This window comes from Pongo pygmaeus, chromosome 6 (assembly GCF_028885625.2).
Source record: "Pongo pygmaeus isolate AG05252 chromosome 6, NHGRI_mPonPyg2-v2.0_pri, whole genome shotgun sequence".
Classification (NCBI taxonomy): Eukaryota; Metazoa; Chordata; class Mammalia; order Primates; family Hominidae; genus Pongo; species Pongo pygmaeus.
The window spans coordinates 9,257,353-9,275,624 of record NC_072379.2 but is presented as its reverse complement, the minus strand read 5'-3'; the positions used below and the strand labels follow the sequence as shown (position 1 = coordinate 9,275,624).

Here is an 18,272-nt window from a genome sequence, read left to right as displayed (position 1 = left end):
AAGGGATAGAGCAGGCTCTGCTTATCCTAGAGAGTTATTTCCACATGCAATTTCCTCCTTGCCACAGTCTGATAATGAAAGAGAAATGTCCAAAATATGTTTTTGAAAAAGTCTCACAGGAAGAGGCAAGGGCCCTTTGTAGGAAACTAAGGAATATATTCCGTTTATCCTCAAAAGACAATAGCTCGTAATTTTCATTCCCATAGGTGAACCATCTTCATGGACATTTCGGGGTTGCCTAATAAGAATTTAAAATATCAATATGAGAGAAGATTCAGGTTGGGTGTGGTGGCTTACGCCTGTAATCCCAGAACTTTGGGATGACACCTGGAGAATATTCCATATTTCCTAGCTACTATTAGTTAAGATTCTACCCAGTTTAAAACCCAAGTCTTAGGCCAGGCGTGGTGGCTCACACCTATAATCCCAGCACTTTGGGAGGCGGGCAGATCACCTGAGGTCGGGAGTTCGGGACCAGCCTGACCAACACGGAGAAACCCCGCCTCTACTAAAAATACAAAATTAGCTGGGCGTGGTGGCGCATGCCTGTAATTCCAGCTACTCAGTAGGCTGAGGTAGGAGAATCGCTTGAACCCAGGAGGCGGAGGTTGCGGTGAGCTGAGATTGAACCATTGCACTCCAGCCTGGGCAATAAGAGCGAAACTCTGTCTAAAAAAAATAAAAAAAAAAACAAACCCCAAGTCTTATACCTGATTCCAAAGGTCCCATTTTACTGAGTCTTCTTCTTTCTTCTTTCTTTTTGACAGAGTTGTTGCTTTTGTCGCCGAGGCTGGAGTGCAATGGCGTGATCTCGGCTCACTGCAACCTCCGCCTCCCAGTTTCAAGCGATTCTCCTGCTTCAGCCTCCCAAGTAGCTGGGATTAAAGGCGTGTGCCACCTGCCCGACTAGTTTTTGTATTTTTAGTAGAGATGGGATTTCACCATGTTGGCCAGGCTGGTGTCCAACTCCTGACCTCCAGTGATCCGCCTGCCTCGGCCTCCCAAAGTGCTGGGATTACAGGCGTGAGCCACCATGCCGGGCCTGAGTTTTCTTTACTGTCGGCTAGGGCTGTGACTGGGGAACCTGCTGTGGGAAGGGTACTGTGATCTATGCTTTTCCTCCTCCCCTTCCCTCTCCCTGGTGTGGCAGGAGTGAGTGATCTGACTCTCGAAGACACCTTCCCTCTCTATTTTCCTGTTGGAAGCTGTGGCTTCTCTGTTGTGTTGAGCAAAGTGGACAGACAGGGAAAGGGTCAAAAATCTCTTACTTAACTAGCTGTTCTCTCCTGTTGGTTGTTACTCTTCCCTTAGTAACAAAGTGTTCCAGCTACTCAAGCTGCAAAACAAATTATTCAACAATTTCATGGGTAAAAGCAATGACAACATTGTTTATTTTGCTCCTAAATCTTCCATTTGGTGAAGGGATCCACATGGATGGCTTATCTATGCTCCACCTGGCTCCTCTGGTGGGGCCTCAAAGGTTGGACCATCTGAAGGCTCGCCAGCTCCTAAGATTGGTGATTGGTCTGGCTGTCAGCTGAGATTTTAGCTGGGGCAGTGAATCCGAACATGTGCAGGTGGTCTCTTCATGTGGTCTGGGCTTCCTCATAGGATGGTGGCTGGGATCCAAGGACAAGTATCCAGCGAGAGAGAGGAGGAAGGGAAGGAAGGAAGGAAGGAAGGAAGGAAGGAAGGAAGGGTGGGTGGTGGGCGGGCAGGCAGGGAGGGAGGGAGGAAAGAAAGAAAGGAAGGAAGGAAGGCAGGGAGGGAGGGAAGGTAAGGAAAGGAGGGAGGGAGAGAGGGAGGGAGGGAAGGAAAGAAGGAAAGGAAGGGAGGGAAGGAGGGAGTGAAGGAAGGAAGGAAAGGGAAGGGAAGGGAATGGAAGGGAGGGAAGGAAGGAGGGAAGGGAAGGGAATGGAAGGGAGGGAAGGAAGGAGGTAAGGGAAGGAAGGAAGTGGAGTGGGTGACAGAGAGACAGAGGGGACAGGTGAATGAAGGCCACATCTCCTTTATAACCTAATCTTAGAAGCACCCAGCATCCCTTTCACTGCATTCAATGCCTTGAGGCAGTCATAAAGTCACACCTAGTTTCAAGGGAAGGGAAAATAGGCACCCCCCCCCCCGTTTTTTCTTTATGATACAGGGTCTCACTCTGTCACCCAGGCTGGAGTACAATCATGGCTCACTGCAGCCTCGACCTCCTGGGCTCAAGTGATCCTTCAACCTCATCTTCCCGTGTAGCTGGGACTACAAGCACGAGCAACTATGCCTGGCTAATGTTTAAATTTTTTTGTAGAGATGGGGGTTTCACTATGTTGCCCAGGCTGGTCTCAAACTCCTGGGTTCAAGCAATCCTTCCACCTCAGCCTCTTGAGTAGCTGGGAGTACAGGTGCACGCCACCACACCCAGCTAATTTTATTTTATTTTTTGGTAGAGATGGGGTCTCACTATGTTGCCTAGGCTGGTCTTAAACTCCTGGGCTAAAGCGATACTCCTGCCTTGGCCTCCCAAAGTGCTGGTTTTACAGGCGCCATGCCTGGCGATGCCACCTTTTCTTTTTGAGACGGAGTCTCACTTTTGTCGCCCAGGCTGGAGCATAGTAACGCGATCTCGGCTCACTGCAACCTCCGCCTCCCGGGTTCAAGCAATTCTCCTGCCTCAGCCTCCTGAGTAGCTGGGATTACAGGTGCCTGCCACCATGCCCGGCTAATTTTTGTATTTTTAGTAGAGACAGCCATGTTGGCCAGGCTGGTCTTGAACTCCTGACCTCAGGTGATCTGCCCACCTTGGCCTCCTAAAGGGCTGGGATTACAGGCGTGAGCCACGGCACCCAGCCAGATGCCACCTTTTGATGGGAAGTGGTGTGGTTCTGGAATTGCATGTGAGACCAAAAACACTGCCATGGTCACTTTTGGAAAACACAGTCTACCGCTACTGTGCGTCAGCCACACAAACGTTGGCTTGTGGTGTTCAGGGATGAAATCCTCAGGGGGCCTTAAGGGCCTGCTTACTACTCAGTCCCCTGTCCCAGTCAATCTGCCTTCTGCCCCTAGCAGGGCACTGCACAACCTCCTTTTGTGGAGATTCTTGGGTGGGGGCACCAGTTGGACAACTCAAGTCCAGCTACCTGCTTCTGGGTCCATTTGATCTTTGAGAAACTCAGGCACCCTTGGCCACTCAAATGGCTGGAATGTGGACCCCCTCTGGTGCTCCGCTGCCCCTCCCTGGCCACCTTCCCCTCTTAGTGGATTTGCTGAATCACCCACCACCTGCCTAGGTGCGAGAGTCTCCTGTTTAAAATAATGCTCAACTAGAGGTTGAGGTGTTTTTTTTTTTGTTTTTTTTTTTTTTTTTTTCGGAGTCTTGCCCTGTCGCCAGGCTGGAGTGCAGTGGCGTGATCTTGGCTCACTGCAATTTCCGCCTCTCGGGTTCAAGTGATTCTCCTGCCTCAGCCTCCTGAGTAGCTGGGACTATAGGCCTGTGCCACCACACCTAGCTAATTTTTGTATTTTTAGTAGAGATGGGGTTTCACCATGTTGGCCAGGATGGTCTTGATCTCCTGACCTCGTGATCTGCCTGCCTCAGCCTCCCAAAGTGCTGGGATTACAGGTGTGAGCCACTGTGCCTGGCCGAGGATGAGGTTTTTTGTAGATATGGAGTCTCCCTGGTGACTGGGACTCCTGCCCGCCCTGCCCCCAGGTCTTTTTTTTTTTGAGATGGAGTCTCCCTCTGTTGTGCAGGCTGGCGTGCAGTGGTGCAATCTCGGCTCACTCCAACCTCTGCTTCCCAGTTCAAGTGATTCTCCTGCCTCAGCCTCCCCAGTAGCTGGGGTTACAGGTGCATGCCACTACGTCCAGCTAGTTTTTTGTATTTTCAGTAGATACGGGGTTTCCACATGTTGGCCAGGCTGGTCTTGAACTCCTGGCCTCAAGTGATCTGCCCACCTTAGCCTCCCAAAGTGCCGGGATCATAGGTGAGAGCCACCGCACCCAGCCTCTGTCCCTAGGTTTTGAAGACATTCTCACTTGTCTTCATGGTGAGGGGGCGAGGGAACCAGTCATGGAGGAGGAGAGGGAAGCCCCCACCAACAGGCAGAAGGCATTTGGCTTCTACAAAGTCCTTTCTCTCTTTCTTGCTGCTTTTGTCCAGACTTGAGGAGCAGAAAAACTGGCTGAGCAAGCAAAGCTCGCGAGCATTTCTGCCTGTCACGTAGGTGGCATCTGGGATCTCTGATGTGCCGTGCTGTGGGCTGGGAGTGTCCTCCTCAAGTTTTTCCTTCTTTGTTCTCAGCTTTGGACTCCAGCCACGGACAACAGAGTCCTAGCCCACGCACGTCCAGTCACATGACTGCAAAAGCACCTGCATCTGGATACGGATGTTTATGAGAACACTGGTGCCTAATCAAATCAAATCAAAACAAACCGAACAGCCCCCCAGCCTTGTGGCCTCATTCCCAAGTCAGCTTAAGCCATATCCTTCCTAGCTATGGTGTGTAGTAGACGGGCGCAGGACTCAGATGGCCTTGGTTCTCATCTTGTCTGTACCATGTACTCTTGGTCTAGTTACTTGAACTTTTGGAGCCTCAGTTTCTCTGTGTGTAAAATGAGGATTCAAACAGCACCTACCTCATTGGGTTGTCATGAGGCTTGCATGATGGAGTTGATTCATGTAAATCGGCAGTTGCAGGGCCTGGCATTGGACACAGATGAGTTTAGGGCTGTGGGCTGTTGACTGACCCTTGGGCTTGAGTGGCATGTGTGGCTCCATCCTGAAGCTCTTTTCTGGCAGTGCTGAGGTGGGAGGAGGGACTTGACTCTGCAGGTGGGGCTTGGACAGTGGACCAAACTGAGGATTAGCTAAAATGGGGCCAGGGCAGAAGCAGTTTTCCGTAAGACATGCCCACCAGTGTGCCATGTCAGTTTACTGTTGCCATGGCAACACCCGGGAGTTACCACCCCTTTCCATGGCAATGAGCTGACAACCTAGAACTTACTACCTCTTCCCTAGTAATTTCTGCACTAACTGCCCCTTAATCTACATGTAATTAAAAGTAGGTAGGCCAGGTGTGGTGGCTCACACTCACACCTGTAATCCCAGCACTTTGGGAGGCCGAGATAGGTGGAACACTTGAGGTCAGGAGTTTGAGACCAGCCTGGCCAACATGGCAAAAGCCCGTCTCTACTAAAAAAACACAAAAAATTAGCTGGGTGTGATGGTGTGCACCTGTAATCCCAGCTACTAGTGGGGCTGAGGCAGGAAAATGGCTTGAACCTCGGAGGCGGAGGTTGCAGTGAGCAGAGATGGTGCCACTGCACTCCAGCCTGGGCAACAGAGTGAGACTCAGTCTCAAAAAAAAAAACAAAAAAGTAGGCATAAATATGACTGCAAAACTGTCCTGAGATACTACTCCCTGCTCTGCAGGAGCAGTCACGGAGCTGTAACACCACTGCAGCTGTAACACTGCCTCTTCCATAAAGCAATTTTCTTCTCCCTCTGGCTTGACCTTGGATTTTTTCCTGGGCAAAGCCAAGAAACCTTGTGGGCTAAGCTCCATTTTGGGGCTCGCCTACTTTGCATCAGGGCCAACAAGAGGGCATCCTCTGTCCACAGTACACGAAGCGTAAATGCATCAGATCAATCTGACTCGACTTTTATGTAACAAAATTGTGAGTTGTTTTTCAGTTGCCACGGACCCTAGGTGAGGGTCGGGTAACCTGAGCATGCCCAGATGAACCAAGCATGCAACCACAGGGCGGAACCCAAGTGCTCGGACTGAAGAGGGGGACTGAATTAAGAAGTGGACACCACATGGCAGGATCCAATCAGATTGAGTACTGGCATCACCCCATGACAGGACTCAGTCAGATCACACCTCCTGCCATCACCTCATTTCAAGAGCCAATCACTCTCATTACCCTATGCTTATAAAACCTGACTTATGAGGCCAGGTGCGGTGGCTCATGCCTGTAATCCCAGCACTTTGGGAGGCCAAGCTCGGCAGATCGTGAGGTCAGGAGATACAGACCATCCTGGCTAACACGGTGAAACCCCGTCTCTACTAAAAATACAAAAAACTGGCTGGGCGCAGTGGCTCACACCTGTAATCCCAGCACTTTGGGAGGCCGAGGCAGGCAGATCACGAAGTCAGGAGATTGAGACCATCCTGGATAACACAGTGAAACCCCGTCTCCCCTAAAAAAAAATACAAAAAATTAGCCGGGCGTGGTGGCAGGCACCTGTAGTCCCAGCTACTTGGGAGGTTGAGGCAGGAGACTGGTGTGAACCCGGGAGGCGGAGCTTGCAGTGAGCCAAGATCGCACCACTGCACTCCAGTCTGGGCAACAGAGCGAGACTCCATCTCAAAAAACAAAAAAAACAAAAAATTAGCACGGTGTGGTGGCACGCACCTGTAGTCCCAGCCACCCAGGAGGCTGAGGCAGGAGAACCTGGTAGATGGTGGTTGCAGTGAGCCGAGATAGCGCCACTGCACTCCAGCCTGGGCAACAAGAGCAAAAACCCTGTCAACAACAGCAACAACAACAACAACAACAACAACAAAAAGCCACTGCTCTTGGCTTACATTCTGTAAATTTTGCATGACTCCCTTTGAAATCCTGGGATTCAACCCTAGCACGCAATGCTCAAACTTCTGTGATCCCTGGGGTTTCCATCACATGCAAACTGGGAGTCATTTCTAGCAGGGCCTCCCCAGTTTTGCCGTTGGTACAGGACAAATGTAAGAGGACAGAGAACACACATTGTGGGGACACATCTCAGAGTTGGGCTGGAATCTGGAGAGCAGCTGGACCAACTTGGAACTTCCTCTAAATATCTGAGTAGTTTATAAATGAAAAGAACTGTGATTGCTCCAAGGAGCCTATGGCATAAGGCAGCGTAGGGTGGATGTGCAAACATATCCGGGCAGCCCAGGGCGGTGGCCAGGAAGTAAGCTGTCATTTACCTGCAACACGATCCTTCCAGTATCTGGTTCCAGGAGTCACAGTCTGATTTTAACAATCTATGGTGGGCCAGGTGCGTGGCTCACGCCTGTCATCCCAGCACTTTGGGAGGTTGAGGCAGGTGGATCACTTGAGGTCAGGAGTTTGAGACCAGCCTGGCCAACATGGTGAAACCCCATTTCTACTAAAAATACAAAAATCACCCGGGTGTGGTGGTGCACGCCTGCATGCCCAGCCACTCCGGAGGCTGAGGAACGAGAATGGGTTCAGCCCAGGAGGCAGACGTTGCAGTGAGCCAAGATCGCGCCACTGTACACTGTACTCTGGCCTGGGCAACAGAGAGAGACTCTGTCTCAAACAAAGCAAAACAAAACAAAACCAAACCCAAAAAAACAAAAAACAATCTATGGTGGTGCTGAATGTAGAGAGAGAAGAGCCAGTGTGGTTGTTCATGTCTGTAATTCCAGCTACTCGGGAGGCTGAGGTGGGAGGAGGGCTTGAGCCCAGGTGAGACCAGCTTGGGCAACACAGTGAGACTCCATCTCAAAAACAAACAAACAAAACAAAAACAAAAACAAAAAAACAGTGACTGTAGAGAGAGAATAAAGTGGTTGGGGGAAAGGAAGTCAGGGCTTCAAAGTAGAAAGAGTACTAAAAACTTATAAATAGTACTTTATCAGGAAGGTAATGAAAGACCTGAATGTAGGTTGGTTAAAATCATGATAGCAGGAAGAATCCAGGCACATTGAAGATGAAGACAGAAAAAAACGAACAAGCCACATTTAGCAGTTTAGGCAGGAAATGAACACAGATGCTACGGGGAAGCGAAGTTAACTTGTAAATGAGACTCTGTATGAAGGCACCTCTATATACATTTGCGTAAAACTGTTTTAAAAGCTGCAAAACACAGTCACACAGTTGTTACAGAAAGGTGATCACTAAAGAATAAATTGGGGTTGGGGCCAGGCATGGTGGCTCAGGCCTGTGATCCCAGCATTTTGAGAGGCTGAGGCAGGTGGATCACTTGAGGTCAGGAGTTTGAGACCAGCCTGGCCAACATGGCGAAACCCCGCCTCTACTAAAATACAAAAAAATTAGCCAGGCGTGGTGGCACATGCCTGTAATTTCAGCTACTTGGGAGGCTGAGGAACAAGAATCACTTGAACCCCGGAGGAGGAGAGATTGTGCCACTGCACTTTAGCCTGGGCGACAGAGTGAGACTCTGTCTCAAAATAAATAAAATACAGGCTGGGCACAGTAGCCCATGCCTGTAATCCCAGCACTTTGGGAGGCCAAGGTGGGTGGATCACTTGAGGTCAGGAGTTCGAGACCAGCTTGGTTAACATGGTGAAACCCTGTCTCTACTAAAAATATTTAAAAAATTACCCAGGTGTGGTGGTGTGCACCTGTAATCCCAGTTACTTGGGAGGCTGAGGCAGAAGGATCACTTGAACCTGGGAGGTGGAGGTTGCAATGAGCCAAGATTGCGCCACTGCACTCCAGCCTGGGCAACAAGAGCAAAAACTCTGTCTTAAAAAAAAAAAGGGGCCAGGCACGGTGGCTCACGCCTGTAATCTCAGCACTTTGAGAGGCTGAGGTGGGCAGATCACGAGGTCAAGAGATTGAGATCATCCTGGCCAACATGAGGAAACCTGGTCTCTACTAAAAATACAAAAACTAGCTGGGTGTGGTGGCGTGCGCCTGTAGTCCCAGCTACTCAGGAGGCTGAGGCAGGAGAATCGCTTGAATCTGGGAGGCGGAGGTTGCAGTGAGCCGAGATCACGCCACTGCACTCCAGCCTGGTGACAGAGCGAGACTCCGTCTCAAAAAAAAAAAACGTGTGTGTGTGTGTGTGTGTGTCCGTCTCAAAAAAAAAAACGTGTGTGTGTGTGTGTGTGTGTATATAAATAATAAATACATAAATTGAGGAGAAGGCAGGGGAACCAGGATTTGACAGTGACAAGAAGGAAAAGCCCAGGAGGACCTGGTGGCTGAGCCAGATGCTGGGGCTGGACTAAGGGTGATGGGAGCAGGGCTGGGACCTTTGGGTGGCAGAGAAGTTCTAATCAGTGAAACTGGGCAAAGCTGTTTGGATGGAGTAGTAGAGTTGGGGTTAAGAGACAGAGACAGGCTGGGCCTGGTGGCTAACACCTGTAATCCCAACTGTTTGGGAGGCCAATGTGGGAGGATCATTGAGACCAGGAGTTCGAGACCAGCCTGGGTAACACACTGAGGCCTTGTCTCTACAAAAAATTTTAAAAATTAGCCAGGTGTGGTGGTGTGTGCCTGTGGTCCTAGCTACTCAGGAGGCTGAGGTGGGAGGATCACTTGAGCCCAGGAGATTGAGGCTGCAGTGAGACATGATCGTGCCACTGCACTCCAGCCTGGGCCACAGAGTGAGACCCTGACTCAAAACAAAACAAAACAAACAAACAACAAAAAAAAGAGGCAGAGAGACAAAGGCTGCGAAGAAGATGGAATGATGATGCCTTTCGGGTAGGTTTGGTGTTTTGAGTTGTAAAAGGGAGGATAAAGAACTGGGAGAAAGTAGATAGAGCACTAATTGGGACTCAGGTAATAGCTTCAGGTAGATTGTACAGGTTTGAATGTGGGGAGACAAAGCTCAAGAGGAGACAAGAGGAAACAAACTTGGAGGAAAGTTTCTGTGATTCTAAACATGTTCCCTTTCTTGTCTCCATGATTTCAGCTAGTGGTGGGATGCTCTGTGTATGTTTCACGTAGTTTCACATAGTTGGGGGCTCAGTCTCTCCACGTAAGGCTTTTTATTTCTTTTCTCTTTTTTTTTTTTTTGAGACAGAGTTTCATTCTTGTTGCCCAGGCTGGTGCGCAATGGGGTGATCTCAGCTCACTGCAACCTCCGCCTCCCAGGTTCAAGCGATTCTCCTGCTCAGCCTCCGAAGTAGCTGAGATTACAGGTGCCTGCCACCATACCCGGCTAATTTTTATATTTTTAATAGAGACGGGGTTTCGCCATGTTGGCCAGGCTGGTCTCGAACTCCTGACCTCGGTGATCCACCCGCCTCAGCCTCCCTAAAGTGCTGGGATTACAGGTGTGCACCACCGTGCCTGGCCTCTCCACGTAAAGCTTTGAGTGGCGTGCTGGGAACGCCCCGCTGGTGGTGTCCTTGGGTGGACTGCAGGGCCCTCTACGGTGCCCCTTGAGGCTGACCACTTTGGCTTCCAGCATGTCTGAGATGAGATGTGACACTCTCTCCTGACAGCCACCTGCAAGGCGATCATGTATTGGAACAGGCTCTCTTCTTGCCTTATTTTACAGCCCAATGGAGAGGAAGGTGTCAGAGTAGAAGGGGCGTAAAATTTGGAGTCACTCTTGTTGGGCATGTGGTTTGTGCAAATGACCTGACCTCTCTAAGTCTCGACTCCCTCATCTGTAAAATAGGGATGATTTTGGCAATAGCTACCCACTTAGCTACTCTGAGGATGGTATGACATTGCGGAGGTGGCAATGCTTTGTAAACTGCAGAGGACTTTTAGGTGCCAGCCATCGCCATGTTTTAAATGCGGAGAACCGCATTTCTCACCACTTTGCAAAATAAAACTTCACAGTTTATTTGGGTTGGGTGTAATTACTGGGTGAAAAATGTAAAAATAACAATGTTTTATAAATTTCCCCAAAGAAGAAACAGTATTGGCTGGGGCTGTCTTCCCAGGGGCCCTGGAATCCTGAGGGTGCCTAACCTGCAAATGCCCAGTGCTTAGCAGAACAGCCAGATGGCCCTGCTAGCTCCCTCCCTGTGCAAACATCTCTCACCCAGCCGAGTCAACAACCCTCCCTGGGTCAAGAGGCTCCTCCATGCTGCTTCTGTGTGGTGTAGCCTAGAAACTGGGCGGCTGGGGCACAGGGCTCTGGACTTTGGTTATGTGTTTAATCTAGGTCCCTGAGCTATAGGGTCATCTGTTTCGGCTCCTTCTCTGCTTATGTAAACAGGGCTGGTGGGCCCATCAGTACAGCCAGGCCCCGCTCTCACCCCCTCCTCCTGTAAACACATTACAAAGAATCTTTGTAACTGCCCAGGAAGAGCAGCTCTGCTCAGGGGAAGAGAGCCTGCATCCGGAGGGGGTGAGACTGGGGGTGGAGATGGATGGGAGAAGAGTGGGGAGGAGGCGCGAAGGTGGGGCAGGAGTGGTGCTTGCCAATACCTCCTGTACTATGCGGTACAGAAAAGCCAGCTTTGCTCAAAGTCTGGCCGTGATAGGAGGGGGCCTGTTGTCTGCAGCAGAAACCAAGGTGATAGGAAGGGTGGTGTTAGAAAAGGGGAGAACTGGGGTGGGGCATGGTGGCTCACACCTGTAATCCCAGCAATTTGGGAGGCTGAGGTGGGAGGGTTGCTTGAGGCCAGGAGTTTGAGATCAGCCTGAGCAACATGGGAAGATTCTGTGTCTACAAAAAATACAAAAATTAGCTGAGCGTGGTGGCATGTGCCTATAGTTCCAGCTACTTGGGAGACCCAGGCAGGAGGATCGCTTGAGGCCAAGAGTTGGAGGCTATAGTGAGGTATGATCACGCCACTGCACTCCATCCTGGGTGTCAGAGCGAGATCCTGTCTCTAAAAAAATAAAGAAAGAAAAGGGGAGAACGTTTATTTCCTAACATCCTGCAGCCCTGACACTTTTCTTACCTTAGCAATTCAAACATCGTTTTTTTTTAAAAAAAAAGGGGGGGCCGAGTGCAGTGCTTCACACCTGCAATCCCAGCACTTTGAGATGCTGAGGCGGGTGGATCGCCTGAGGTCAGGAGTTTGAGACAAGTCTGACCTACATGGTGAAATCCTGTCTCTACTACAAAAATTAGCCGGGCCTGGTGGTGGGCGCCTGTAATCCCAGCTACTCTGGAGGCTGAGGCAGGAGAATCGCTTGAGCTGAGAGGCGGAGGTTGCAGTGAGTCCAGATGGTGCCATTGCACTCCAGTCTGGGCAGTAAGAGAGAAACTCTTTCTCAAAAAAAAAAAAAAAAAAAAAAACAACTAGGCCGGGTGTGGTGGCTCACGCCTGTAATCCCAGCACTTTGGGAGGCCAAGGTAGGTGGATCACCCGAGGTCAGGCAAGAACAGCCTGGCCAACATGGTGAGACCTCGTCTCTGCTAAGAATACAAAAATTAGCCAGGCATGGTGGTGCATGCCTGTAATCCCAGCTACTTGGGAGGCTGAGGCAGGGGAATTGCTTGAACCCTGGAGGTGGAGGTTGCAGTAGGTGAGAGGGCGCCATTGCACTCTAGCCTGGGCGACAAGAGCAAAACTCCATCTCAAAATAACTAACTAACTAACTAACTAACTAAATAAATAAATACAATAAAAAGAACTAAAGCCTCCTTTTCAAGTAGTACAGGGTAGAAGCAAGAATATTAGCTGGAGAGTCAAGAAAACAAATTGTATTCCTGCTCCTACCCCTAATGAGCTGTGTGTCCTTTGGATGATGCCTTAACATCTTGGAGTTTCCTTGTCTAGATAAATCAGAATGATAATATTTGCCATTTTCTGAACACCCTTGATATGACAGGGATTTTTACCTGTTATTTTATTAATCTACACAAATACCCAATGAGGTAGGGTGGATTATCCCCATTTTAGAGATAAAGACATTAAGACTTAGCTAGGAGAACTGACTTGCTCAAAAATATGCATGTGTAAGTAGCAGGAACAGCTCTTTTGTATTCCAAACCCCCATTCTGCCCCTGCAACTAAGAAAGGTGGGGGCGGGTTGGTGGCTCAAACCTGTAATCCCAGCATTTTGGGAGGCCGAGGCAGGAGGATCGCTTGAGCCAGGAGTTCAAGACCAGCCTGGGCAACAAAGCAAGACTCTGTTTTGTTTTTTTTTTTGAGACAGAGTTTCGCTCTTGTTGCTCAGGCTATAGTGCAATTGCATAATCTTGGCTCACTGCAGCCTGGATGCACCTCCTGGGTTCAAGTGATTCTCTTGCCTCAGCCTCCTAAGTAGCTGGGATTGCAGGCATGTACCACCATGCCCGGCTAATTTTTGTATTTTTAGTAGAGATGGGGTTTCGCTATGTTGGTCAGGCTGGTCTTGAACTCCTGACCTCAGGTGATCCATCCGCCTCAGCCTCCCAAAGTGCTGGGATTACAGGCATGAGCCACTGCGCCCGGCCAGCAAGACCCTGTTTCTACAAAATATAAAAAATTAGCCAGGTGTGGTGGCATGCACCTGTAGTCCCAGCTACTTGGGAGACTGAGGCAGGAGGATCACTTGAACCCAAAGGCAAAAAAAAAAAAGAAAAAGAAAACAAAAAACTATTTTTATTGCTCAGGGACAAAGTTTCTGACTTCAATAAGCTCAAGATCAGCTGGGCATGGTGGCTCATGCCTGTAATCCCAGCACTTTGGGAGGCCGAGGCGGGCGGATCACTTGGGGTCAGGAGTTTGAGACCAGCCTAACCAACATAGTAAAACCCCGTCTCTACTAAAAATACAAAAATTAGCCAGGGTGGTGGTGGTCGCCTGTAATCCCAGCTACTTGTGAGGCTGAGGCAGAAGAATCGCTTGAACCGGGGAGGCAGAAGTTCCAGTGAGCCGAGATTGCAACACTGTATTCCAGCCTGGGCAACAGAGTGAGACTCTGTCTCAAAAAAAAAACAAACAAACAAAAAAAATAAGCAAAAGAGAAAAAAATAAGCTCAAGGTCTGGAGTCAAAGCCTCTACCTCTCCCAGATATCTCCTCCCATTGTATTTATCACCTTGGTTAAAATCCAGGGAAGGGAACAACCAGCAACTTGTTCCACTTGGGGTAGAACTTGGCAGGAACTCTCGGAGTTGCTGTTACTACCTTTTCCATTGCAAGGCAATTCATAAATGTCTAAATTTCCATAGTACATCTTGGAGGCTGCATGAGGGAGAAAGAGCCAGCAACCCTTACGTCTACAGACAAAAATTAGTTGTTTTTTTTTTTTTTTTTTGCTGTAGAGTCTCACTCTGTCACCCAGGGTTAAGGGCAGTGGCACGATCTTGGCTTACTGCACCCTCTGCTTCCTGGGTTCAAGCGATCCTCCCACCTCCTACAGGTGTGAGCCACTGTGCCCTGCCTATCTGGCCCTTTATAGAAAAACGTTTGCCATCTCCTGTTCTAGATAAAAGTAGCCATCTGGGCAGGGATGAGGGAGGGTCTCACCAGTCGGGAGGTAAATATCTATTTAATCCTCTTGTTTTCTCTGTAGCGTCCACACCCTCAACTGTGCCCGGTATTCCTCAGGCCAGTGGGGTCTGATTGCTGGCCTGAGGGGTGTGGGATCTCAGACCCACCGTGGATGGGCAGCCCTAACCTTCCTTCTCCCACCTTCAATGGTTAAGTCTTTACTTCTGTTGGTACAGAGTGGCGGCTGGGCTTGGACTTTTCAGGAAGGAGACTGGAAGGTATTCCTCTGGAGAAACTGACCCAGGGCTAAGAGCTACAGATACTGGCCGGGTGTGGTGGCTCATGCCTGACATCCCAGGACTTTGGGAGGCCGAGGCCGGTAGATCACCTGAGGTCAGGAGTTCGAGATCAGCCTGGCCATCATGGTGAAACGCTGTTTCTAATAAAAATAGAAAACTTAGCCGGCGTGGCGGCGGGCGCCTATAATCCCAGCTCCTCAGGAGGCTGAGGCAGGAGAATCGCTTGAATCCGGGAGGCAAAGGTTGCAGTGAGCCGAGATCATGCCACTGCACTCCAGCCTGGGTGACAGAGCGAGACTGTCTCAAAAAAAAAAAAAGGTCACTTTATACCACACTTTGCTCTTGTTAATCAGACTCTGCAAATAGCGAGTGACTGAACCCTGCGATTCAGTTACAACACAGATATGTGAATGGACAGAGAAGATGTTTGAGGAAAGCTCCTACCTTTTTTTTTCTTTTTTTTTGACCGAGTCTTCCTCCATCACCCAGGCTGGAGTGGAGTGATGTGATCACAGCTCACTGCAGCCTCAAACTCCTGGGCTCAGGCAATCTTCCCATCTCAGCCTCCTGAGTAGCTGGGACTACAGGTGTGTGCCACTATATCCAGCAAATTTTTGTATATTTTCTTGGTAGGGATGAGGTTTTGCCATGTTGCCCAGGCTGGTCTGGAACTCCCGGGCTCAAGCCATCCTCCTGCACTGGTCTACCAAAGTGCTAGGACTACAGGTGTGAGCCACCACACCTGGCCAGTGCTAACATCTTTAATGAGGATTGTTATTGCTTTTTCTTGAAGTTTTGATTGCAAATATATATAGTTTTGAGTAGTTTGCCCAACTCTATTAACTTTGGTCTTGTTTTGAGTGCCAGACAGGGGCTTTCAAACAGAAAAATACAGTTCATAAGGAACACAGGTTTAATAATGGCTCAGAGGAAAAAAGACCTACCTGGTCGCCTCTCCACAAAGACAAATCCAAAGACACAAAAGAAAGGGAGGGCCGGGCATGGTGGCTTATACCTGTAATCCCAGCACTTTGGGAGGCCAAGGCTTGAGCCCAGGAGGTCGAGGCTGCTGTCAGCTGAGACCATCACGCCACTGCACTCCATCCTGGGCAAAAGAGCCAGACCCTGTCTCAAAAAAAAAAAAAAAAAAGTGATTTACAAAGTATATTTATTTTTTAAAATATACATTATCATACTTGCTTTCACTCAGATAAAAATGCTACAAGATATTTTATGGGTATAATAAGAGACAGTATGATGCCCCATTCAAATTTTGTGAGAGCTGAATAGGTTGCTATCATTTCCACAAACATCTTTCTTAACACTTTCTGGAATTTACTCCTCTTCCTCTTTCCACATTGCTTACTGTACAGAGAAGGAGGCTCCATAACGGGAAGGGATACTATCACATTTTTAATGATTATTAACAGTAAAAACAATGATAAACCTCCGACGTATTAATACTACCTGCCACACACACTGTGGTGGATGCTTTATACAAATTAACCTAATCCATTCCTCCCTATTACAAGATATTATTGCTATCCCCCTAGAAACGCTATCCCCCTAGAAACAAGGGATTTGAAAGTCAGAAAGGTTAAATAAATTGGCCAGTAAATGGCAGTCAGATCTCCTGCTATAATATTTCTAGAAAACAAACCATTATTTTTTAAGGGGCTTGGCTGTTTTGAGCAGAAGTGATCTGTGGTCACACAGATCTTAATCACTACTCCCCGACAGAGAATAAACATTTATCAGGATGGGGCGAAGACGGTGGCTCACGCCTGTAATCCCAGCAATTTGGGAGGCCGAGGTGGGAGGATCACTGAGGTCACGAGTTCGAGACCAGCCTGGCCAACATGGCGAAACCCTGTCTCTAAAAATACAAAAATTAGCTGGGCTTGGTGGCAGGCACCTGTAATTCTAGCTACTGGGGAGGCTGAGGCAGGAGAATCGCTTGAACCCGGGAGACGGAGGTTGCAGTGAGCCGAGATCGTGCCACTGCACTCCAGCCTGGGCAACAGAGCGAGACTCTGTCCCCCATCCCAAAAAACCAAAAACAAACAACCATTTATCTAGATGGTGTCGAAATATTTACCACTTCCCCTGCACTTCTGACTTTTCGAACTTTGTGCTTTTGCCCGAGCTCCATCTGGAATGTTCTTCTTGGATGGTGGAGCATGTCGTCCACCTACCCAATTCCTACTTCTCCTTTGAATACACACCACTTATTGGAAGTCTTCCCTGATCCCTGCCGACAAGCTTTTCAACTGCATCTCTCTCTTATGCTAACCCAAGTCAGTACCGGCACCCTTGCTGGAGTGTCCCATTTTGGGAAAGGCAATATTTCTTGTCTGAATCTTCATTTGCCCTCTACTGGGGGTAAGTGCACGTTAGAGAATAATGAAAACTTCAAGTCAAGGGATGCAGAGTGCGTTTTCCAGTTCAACAGCCTGGACTTTCTACCAGGCCATTTTCAAAATGAGCTGCCACGGACAGCAGCATGGATTTTGGTGCGAGCGGGGTCGGCCTGAAATCTGCAGCCTGCATGCTCCAAGGATGCCTGAAAAGAGGGTTCGAACCATGGGCCGCTCCCAGCCCCCACCCTTTTAGTCTTCCCAGCTGGCTCAGGGAACAAAGAGGGGCCGGAGAGAGGCGGCGCCCAGGGCGCAACAGACGGAGACTGGCGCTGCGTGCCTGGGGACAGAGGCCTTGTGCTAGGAGCCCCAGGCAACTACACACCTAGCCGCTGGCAGGAACAAACAGCAGTGACAGCAACAAACAGCACCGACCAGCCGCAGAACGCCGTCGCTGCGGTCCACAAAGGCCGGAAGTGCGGCGGGTGTCGGCGGCCAAGGCGCCCTCTCTAGGACTTCGGAGGGCCCGCATCTCGGTGGTTCCCTATACTGGAAGACCCCCCCCGACTCCCAGGGCGTGTATCCGACGACAGGGGCCTCAAAATGAGTCAAAAGGGAGAAAGCCTGGGCGCAGTGACTCGTGCCTGTAATCCCAGTCCTTTGGGAGGCCGAGGTGAGAGGATCGCTTGAGGCCAGGAGTTCGAGACCAGCCTGGGTGACAGAGCGAGACCTGGTCTCTACCAAGAATTAATAAAATGAGCCGGGTGTGGTGGGGCACAGCTGTAGTCCCAGCTATTCGGGAGGCTTAAGTGGAAGGATCACTTGAGCCCTGGAGTCAGAGGCTACAGTGAGCTGTGCTTGCACCATTGCACTCCAGCCTGGGAAGCACAGTGAGACCCCATCTCAAAAAGGAAAAAAAAGGAAACGAGAGAGGGAAGGAGAGAGGGAGGAAGGACGGAGGGAGGGAGGAGGGAGAGAGGGAAGGAAGGAAGAGAGGAAGGAAGAAAGGAAGGAAGGAAAGAAGGAAGGAAGGAAGGAAGGAATCGAATTCAGCGGCTCACCTGTGGAAGAGGAAATCCATTTACAATGCATCTGGGCCTGAGTTTCAGCTGAGGGGTTGGAGCATGGCTGATTATCATCCTGGCTTCCCCCAGAGACCAAGGAAACTGAGGCCTGGAGCAAGTTCTTGCTTGCTCAGGGTCTCACAGTGATCCGGGTCAGAAGCCAGGACTTGTGGGACCACGATTTGTGCCCTTTGCACTGCCTGGACTGCCTCTCATCAGAAATGAACACTGATAAAATGTCTTATGCTTTCAAAATGGTAGGAAACACATGACAGATCAAAGCAGACAAAATAGTGTGCAAGACTTCCGAGAAGACACCTCACACTTGTCGGGATGGCTACAGTTTAAATATCCCTTATCTGAAATTCTTGGGACCGGAAATGTTTCAGATTTCGGAATTTTTTTTTTTTGACTTTGGAATATTTGCTTTACTGGTTGAGCAGCCCTAATCCCAAAATCCTAAGTC

The 18,272-nt window shown here is 49.5% G+C and overlaps 1 long non-coding RNA gene across 1 annotated transcript; it reads right to left on the bottom strand.

Annotated features, from left to right (window-relative positions):
- Window positions 1-1,359: 1,359 nt before the first annotated feature.
- LOC129041078 (uncharacterized) lies at window positions 1,360-17,232 on the bottom strand. The gene is made up of 3 exons (XR_008503793.2): window positions 17,128-17,232; window positions 15,330-15,510; window positions 1,360-1,619 (listed from the first exon to the last, which is right to left on the bottom strand). It is a non-coding gene; the product is annotated as an uncharacterized LOC129041078 (long non-coding RNA).
- Window positions 17,233-18,272: the final 1,040 nt, after the last annotated feature.